The following is a 7,622-nucleotide window of genomic DNA, read 5'->3' as shown; positions in this document are numbered from 1 at the left end:
TTCTCCTCTATTTTATGTGATGTGACGGTTTATCATCTTTGTTTGAGGTTACCTTGTGATTTATATTTTTTTCCCCAAGTTTAAAACAGTCCATTCTATCTTGCAACTCTCTTGACTTCCTCACTATTTAGAAGTTCTGTAAATACACTATTTTTCTCATCTTTTTTGGTTTGTAGTTGTCCTCATTTGCCAATTGTTGTCTCTGGTTCCCTGTTTATAATTTTTTCAGCGTATTTACTTTAGATACTTCCATAGCTGTGTTAAGGTTTCTGAGTTATGTCATTTTGTGTATTATTGGTCGGTTGTTGTTTGTTATTATTGGTTCTCTGTTCAAAGGACTCCCTTTAGTATACCTTGTAAGATTGGTCTGGTTTTAAAAAATTCCCTTAATTTCTGCTTATCTGAATATCTCCTAATTTCACATCATATTTGAGGGACAATTTTGCCAGGTATATAAATCTCGGTGGGATATTTTTATCTTTCAGGGTTTTATATATACCATCCTATTGCCTTCTCACTTGCATGGTCTCTGTTGAGAAATCAGAGCTTAGTCTTATTGGCTGTACTTTGTGAGTAACTTTTTTTTTTTTTTTTTCCCCTTGATGCTTTCAGGAGTTTTTCTTTGTCTCTGGTTTTGATGAGTTTGATGATGATATGTCATAGATTTTCTTTTGGGATCTATCCTGCTTGGCGTTCATTGGAATTCCAGAATGGATATATTCTCCTCTTTCAGCATATCAGGGATGTTCTCTTCCAATAAATCTTGGACAATTTTCTCAGTAGTTTTCTTTTTCTCTTCCTGTTCTGGAATTCAAATTACATGTAGGTTATTCCTTTTTATAACCTTAGGCTTTCTTCATTTTGTTTTCATGAACCTTAGGCTTTCTTCATTTTGTTTTGATCTTTTTTCTGATTGATCCCCTTCCAAAGAAGTATTCAGGTATTTGTGTTCAATCTCATTAATTCTGTCTTCCATTGATTCAATTCTCCTCCTTTGCCCTTTCAATGAGTTATATATTTCTGACATTTAGTATTAATCTGCTGGATATCTATCTGTAGATTTTATATCATTTCTACTTTTTCATTTATTTTGTCATTTTGTTCTTTTATTTTCTTCTGTAATTGTTCTAGGGTTTTGTCTGTTTTCTGCTTAATTTTATCAGTGTTTTTCTTGATCTGTGTCTCAATCCTTTGAAGATACCTAAATATAATTCTTTTGAACTCCTTATCGGGGAGTTCTAATGCTGCTTCTTCCTCAGGGATGTTGTCTGGGTCTGTATCCTGCTCCCTTTTTTCTACCACTTTATCTTGCTCCTTTGTGTCTATTTTCTCAGAGACATTGTGACATTGTCATACTTAGATCTCTGTTAACTGTTTGTGAAAAGCAGTTGAGGGTGAGTCAAGCTCTTCTTGGTGGTCATTTATCATGGGCCAGTTGGTGGAGAAGGAAGTGGAGGCTCTCACTTAGTAAGTGAAGCTGTAAAAAGTGTAATTGTAGTTGTGTTCTATGGGCATTGTTTCTGTCTCCCACTTTCCAGTCATGGATTTCTGAAATGGAGCAATGAGAGCCATGTTGTCTCCTTGTTCTTGCTCTCTGCCAAATCCATGGATTTCCTTTCACAATCAAAAAGAACAAACAAACCATTAGTATTTCCATCATTGTAGTTCCTGGCAAGTCAGCCTATTCTTAAGTCCCTGGAATCTGGAAGAACACTGTCACTTTAAATATCCAAAATGGTCAAACCACTTGTAAATATTTAAAATACCTGCACCCTCTGGACAAGCAAAAGTTCACAGCTCAGCCTGCCTTCCTCTTCTCTGCTTCCCCTTTTATTCACCAGCCATCAGTGCCATCCTCCATGTAGCTCCTGACTAGCAGGGCTGATATTTAGTTTAATTCTTAGGTCCTAACACCATTCAGCAATATGCAAGCTGTTTGTGCCATCAGGATACCTGACAGACCACAGCTCTGTATATCTCCTTTTTTTGTATTTTCATGCAAGTTCTACTAGTTGGAGTTTAGTCCACTTCTATATCCTTTCCTTCAAAGCTCAGGGCTCAAGGATTATCTTCTGTTTCTCTGTTAATTGGTCTACCTTTTCTTTGTTGAAGAGGGTCTGTGCAGTCTTTCTGACTATTCTGTCATCTTACAGGTTTAGTTTTTTTTTTTTTTTTTTTTTTAAGGAGCAGGGGAGGGGAGCAGTGGTGGTTCATTTGTAGGATTCTGAGATTCCAGAGTGGAGACCCAGATTGGATTCTGATCAATGAATCTCAACTACAGCCACAAGTCATCTGTTAGTGGAAGCTTGTATGTTGTTGTCATGCTTAACAGGTTTCAGCAGAGCTTCCAGACTAAGACAGATTAGGAAGAAAGGCTTGCAATCTATTAGAAAATTAACCAGTGAAAATCTATGAATCACAAAGGTTCAATCTCATAGTGCATGGAATCCCTGTCAGATGAGAGTCAATTCAAAAGCAGTTAACAAGTGATATGGGAGAACAGAGATTAAGATTTCTGCTTGAAGTGGTGACCATTAGTGTTCCCTGCCTAGCCTCACTCCACCATAGACCACAGTACCTAAGACTGCACACTCTCTTGCCTAAAACACAAATTTCTCCAGCAGTTCTATCGAGCCCTTGTCCATAGTGTGGACTGTACACTTCTACATTTGATTGCTGCAACAGGAATCCAAGTGGTAGATACTTATTTGTGTGGGTAGTTGAAATGGAGCTGTGAGAGCCATGTTGTCTCATTGTTCTTGCTCTCTGCCAAATCCATGAATTTCCTTTCACAATCAAAACAAACAAACAAACAAAAAAAGCAATTTCCTTCTATTGGATTCTGGCTGATGTCAGTTAAATGGTAGCGCTACAATTTCTAAGGTCTTCATGGTTGTGATCTTTAGGAAGCAGATTGTAAGTCTTTCTTCTGAGGCATCACTGGTGTGTTCAACCACCAACCTTTCAGTTAATAACCCAGTCCTTACCTTTTGCCAAACCCAGAGACTCCTGCTATCAACCCCTCTATTCTTGACCTCCCAAGAGATCTTTACTATGGTAAAAACTACCAGAAAAATCAAACAGAAACTATGACAATACCATCCAAACTAGATTTCCCCAGGGTCAGTACTTCCATCTGTAACCCATTTACTATACTAACTGCTATGCAGTGGTTAGAAAATTCTGTTCCAATCTTTGTTCATCAAGGAGGAAGAATGAGAACTTTGTATAGACGTGCCTAAATCTTTTCAATTAATAAGTAAACATTAGTGTTATGTTGGATCAAGGACTTGATACCAATTAAATTATTACAGACCTCCTCAAAGAGCCTTTCCCCAAATGCCATAGTCTTACCATCACAAAAAATGATTATTTTTATTAAAATATAATTTTAATAATATATCTAATTAAACATATATTTTAGGCATATATTTATAAAATTATACATAATTAATTTATATAAACATATTTAGTAGTATTTAAATATGTAGCTATTAAATATTTAAATCTTTAAAATAAAACTTCTCTAGTGCCATTTTCATTTCTCTAGTTTGTCACGAAAGCTTAATTGCTGATGTCTCTCTGCTACAGGCATCTTGCCTGCTCCTCTGTCAAGCTTATTCTTTCACAATTCTCTTTTTCTTTCTTACCATTCATTTCTGGGATAAAAAAAATGGTTCAACCCATAAATAGATCCATCTACCTATGATTGGCTGATCTTTAACAAAAGTCTGAAATCCATTAAATGGAGAAGAGATTGTCTGTTTAACAAATGGTGCTGGCAACATTGAATATCCATTTGCAGAAAAATGAAACAAGATCTATACCTCATACCAATTTAAAAAAATTAACTACAGGTGGCACTTGACTGCTAACCAGAAGACTGGTGGTTTAAAACAACCAGTCACTCCTCGGAGGGGTCGCCATGAGTCAGATCCAGCTCAATGGCAGTGTGTTTGCTGGTTGTTTTTTTTTTTTTTTGGGGGGGGGGCGGTTACAGATGGATCAAAGACTTAAATGTGAAACCTAAAACTAAAGAGTTCCTAAAATTAAAGAGTTCCTCAAGGAAAAACTGGGGACAAATTTAGGGGCCCTAATATGTGGCATGAATAGACCATCAAGCATAAGCCAAAATGCACAAACAGCTGAAGATAAACTAGATGAATGGGATCTTATAAAAATTAAATTTTTATGTGCTTCCAAAGACTTCTCCAAGTGTCAAAAGAGAATCTACAGATTGGGAAAAAATATTTGGCAATGACATATCTGACAAGGGATATATCTCTAAAATGTATAGAAAACTCCAGCACCTCAATAACAAAAAGACAAATAATCCAATGAAAAATTGGGCAGAAGATATGATTAGACACTTCACCAAAGAGGATGTTCAGGCAGCCAACAAACATATGAAGAAATGTTCACAATCATTGGCTATTATTTACTTACTGCTGTAGAGTCAGATCTGACTCATAGCGAGCTCTCCTTGGGTTTCTGAGGCAGTATCACTATGGAAGTAGATTACCCAACCTTCCTTCCAAGGAGTGGCTGGTGGGTTTGAACCACCAACCTTCTGGTTAGTAGTCAAACACCTTAGGTACTACACTACCAGACTTCCTCATTAGCCACTAGACAGATGCAAATCCAAACAACAATGAGATACTATCTTTTCCCAGCACTAGTAGCAAAGTTCAATAAGACAGAAAATAACAAATGCTGGCGAGGATGTACAGAGATTGGAATTCTCATACACTGTGGGTGGGAGTGTAAAATGACACAGCAACCATGCAAAGCAGTATGTTGATTCCTTACAAAATTGGAATTAGAAATACCTTTTGACCCAGAAATTCTCTTACTAGGTATATATCTTAAAGAAATGAAAACCAGGACAATAACAGATATATGCATACCCATGTTCATCACAGCACTATTTCAAATAGCAAAAAGATGATGGAAATAACCTAGGTGCCCATCAACAGAAGAAGGGATAACCAAACTGTAGTACACACACCCAATGGAATACTATGCAACCCTAAAGAATAAACTAAAATCTGCAAAACACCACATAACATAGATCAACTTGGAGAGCATTATGCTGAGTGAAATAAGTCAATCACAAAGCACACATATTGTATTAGTCCATTATTGTAAAAAGTCAAGGAAAGGTTTATATATGGAAGGAAATTTTCTTTGTTGGTTACCAGGGGTGGGAAAGGAGGGGAGGGAACACTGCTAGATAGGAAAAGTCAAGTGCTGACTTGAGTGAAGAGAAGGGTAATGTACCAAATGTGAGTCATCAACACGGTGGTATTGAGGAAGAAGAAGACATAGAGAGGTGCATGGGTGGTACAGACAACAAAGATGAACCCTTTTGCACATACAGTACTGCATTATCAGTAATGGCAAACATTGATCTAAGGGTGGATAGATGGGTGGACAGGCTGAGCAATTTGATGTAGTGCCTAAGGCATTTGACTGCTAACCAGAAGGTTGCTGGTTCAAACCTGAAAGCCACTCCTTGGAAGGAAGATTGAGTAACTTATTCCACAGAGACACCACCTCAAAAATACAAGTAAGGGCAGCTATGAGTCAAATGGACTTGAGAGCAGTGAGTTTGCTTTTTTTTTTTATGCAGGGGATAGTGTGCCCATGACCATGTATAGGGTTGGCAGACAATATTTCTACAACTGTATTTGCATGTTCTATAAAAATTTCCAGGTATATAGTAGAGTGGACAAGGGATAAGGTTGTAGTCATGTCTTGGCCACTGCCAGCTACCCAGAGGGAGCAAATAGTTGAACCAGTGGGACCATGATCACAGGGGACATCAAACTCAAATTGTATAGTATATTACACAAAAAACATTATTTACATCCTACTTTGGTGAGTAGTAACTGGAATCTTAAAAGCTTTCAAGCAGCCATTTAGATGCAATGATGGATCTCTCCTAGTCCAGAGCAAAGAAGGATGAAGAAAAGCAAAGACCCATGGAAACAGTTAATCCAAGGGACTGGTACACCATGTGATCAAAAAAAAAAAAAAGGACCAGGTATGCTAATCTGATAGAGCCTGGTGAGACTCCTGGGACTGTGGCACCTAGCTGCTCCTTCAGGTCTGGAATTGAACCCACCAACAAATTGGAATTCCAGCCAACCACAGATAGGCACATAAGCTGAACGTTTACATTAGGTAGATACACTCCTTGGAGAGATCAATCATGGGAGAATAGAAGAGCTGAGTATGCAAAGGGAGACAGCTTGAGGAGCGGAAGTGCATGAGAGTGAAGGGCATAGGGAAGAGGTGGCTATGGGGAGGAAGTGGCTGCATTGTGGGAAGTTACAGCCAATATCATGAGACAAACTGTATGTGAACTGCTGTATGGAAAATGAATTTTCTCTGTAAATTTTCACCCAAATAACAATAAAATTAAATAAATAAACAAAATGGTCCAAACACTGGGCTCTGCAACATTAGCTATGTGACCTTAGGCCAGTCACATAACAATTTCCCCATCTGGAGAACAGAATAAGGAGACTTATGTTTCAATAAACAAACAAAACAAATCCACTGATGTCAATTCCAACTCATATCAATCATATAGGACAGAGTAGAACTGCCCTATCAGGTTTCCAAGGCTCTAAATCTTTATGGAAGCAGGCTGCCAACTATTTCTCCCATGGAGCAGCTGATGGGTTTGAACAGCCAACCTTTTGGATTGATAAAGAATGCAGCACACATATAGACCACAGATTTATTTTTTCTTCTAAGAACAAAAGGGAGAAGTCAAACTTACATATTAAAACAATAAATCTCAATATGACAACATCCTTGCTATATTTTTTTAAAGAGGAAAAAGACCTTCTTTTGTAACATTACACAGCTGAGCAAAGAATCTTGATGTTGCACTTGATATTCTATTCTGTAGCCAAGAATATTTCTGTATAATTTCAGTCAATCAGTGTGAATCCTCAAATATTTGTGGAAAATAACAGAAATTCATAATGTGGAAAATAACAATTCTTCCACTGATACATCAGTAACCATTTTAATCTACTTATACCTACACATCATCTGAACAATATTATAAAATAGAGGAATTCAAAAGAATTTCCTACAGTTTTCAGCATAGGTCTGGTTTCTGCAAGGTGAGCAGAGTGGTGATTCAACCATCCTCACACATCCTCAAATATAATAGAACCATAGTTCAACAAGATATTCAAGAACATTACAGATGTGAAACTAAAAATCCATAACAAAACAGTTACTAAAAGAACTCCAAAATATTCTGGAAATTGTTACAGCTGCACCATGTCTACAATTTTGTTACCTCTGTCTCTGTCTTAATCCAGTCATGAGTAATAGAACCCTTGAAACAGGAATTGTTTTAGAGAAAACAAGAAAGAAATGAACTGGTGAGGCAGCATGTCGCTCTGTAGATTACCTCAAGTGAGAAAAATATATACACACATAAATAATGGGTAGTGTTATCTTTACACAGAAAAGAAATCAGCCAGCTCTTTCCATCTGATACAAGCAGTAATGATCTAGTTGGGCCACCTTGGAACTGGGATGATTCTGAAATGCAAGAATAAGTTAACAGAGAATTTTGGTAAGATGGCAGACAG

Source organism: Orycteropus afer, unplaced genomic scaffold (genome assembly GCF_000298275.1).
Source record: "Orycteropus afer afer isolate SDZICR_OR568_19922 unplaced genomic scaffold, OryAfe1.0 scaffold00325, whole genome shotgun sequence".
Lineage (NCBI taxonomy): Eukaryota > Metazoa > Chordata > Mammalia > Tubulidentata > Orycteropodidae > Orycteropus > Orycteropus afer.
Note: the sequence above shows the minus strand (reverse complement) of the source record.